Below are 1384 nucleotides of genomic sequence, written 5' to 3'. Positions count from 1 at the left end.
TTTTATTTTAATCTGTAGCTACACAATATATTGCAGTTGCTTGACGTCACAAGAGATTGGTACATAAATCGAGTTGGAACGGATAAAACAATGAAGCCATTTTAGATATCAAGGAGAAATAATAACTATCTTGGAAAAATAACTTCAAAGTGCTTTGCTGGGAGAATATAATATGGTGGGAACTATATAGTAGACAACTTCACATGAACCACGGCAGTACAATCTAATTCATCAGAGAAATTTAATCCCAGAGAATGCCCAATGACTCATAAGGAAGTCAACCCTTTGACGTTATGTCTATGAAAATTAATCAAACAGGAAGAACGAGCCTCAAATATACTACGCATGTGCACACGCGCGTGCACACACACGCGCGCACACGCACACACACACACACACACACAAATGACATATTTACTGAATGTTATCTTGTAGGACATGTAGACGTTTTGGTGACTTTTTTTTTCTTTTTCTTCCTAGCGTGAAACTAATACATCAACTTCGTGTTTTGCCTTACGGTTGTTATGTTTTTAAAATATTCTCTCAAATTTTCACTTCAGTGATACAGATACCAAATCTTTTCCCTTGGACTACTCTTCGATTTACATTGGACCTATTACGTACACATATTTATGTTTGTCTGTCTGTATGTATGTGTATATATATATATACATATGTTTGTGTGTGTGTATGTATGTATGTATGTATGTGTGTATGTATATGTTTATATATATATATATATATACACACACACACACAGTGCGATTTAAAGTTTAAATTGCATGACATATAACCAACATTTGGGACACCGCGTGTATTCCCGTATTTGAGAAAGGAAACCGTGTAATTTGGTTACATTCTGCAGTTGGGTATGTCACAGAGTACATATAGAAACAAGAGCCTGTGTTTATAAATATTTAGTTATATCATCCTACATTTATCATCCTTCATTTACAAAAAAATGATCATCAGTTATATACTATAAATTGCATTGTCAAATCTTCAGAAACGCGTAACTTTTATTCGTAAGTTCACTGGATTTCTCTCCCTTACTATTCCACCTTGACTCTCTCGTTATTCACACGTGACTAGCGGCTATTTTTCTTTCTTCCCCTTGCCTTACGAGAGACAAGACACACTTTTGCCTGCCTCCTGTCAAACGTTCAAAACGCGGAGTAGATAAAACAGGGGACAACTGGTGAAGGGATTGTTCTTTATGTTGCCTGTCTTGTTTCTCTCTTTGTTTCTTTCGTTGTTTGAAAAAAAGTTCGTTTTCCATGTTTTTGTTTTTTATGTTCTCGTTTTTCATTTTGTTCACGTTTTTTTGACGTCCTATACCCATATATGCATGTATATATATATATATATATATATATATATATAT

Source organism: Octopus bimaculoides, chromosome 1, assembly GCF_001194135.2.
Source record: "Octopus bimaculoides isolate UCB-OBI-ISO-001 chromosome 1, ASM119413v2, whole genome shotgun sequence".
Taxonomy (NCBI): Eukaryota; Metazoa; Mollusca; class Cephalopoda; order Octopoda; family Octopodidae; genus Octopus; species Octopus bimaculoides.
The sequence above is the reverse complement of the archived record's forward strand: the minus strand, read 5'-3'. Positions refer to the sequence as shown.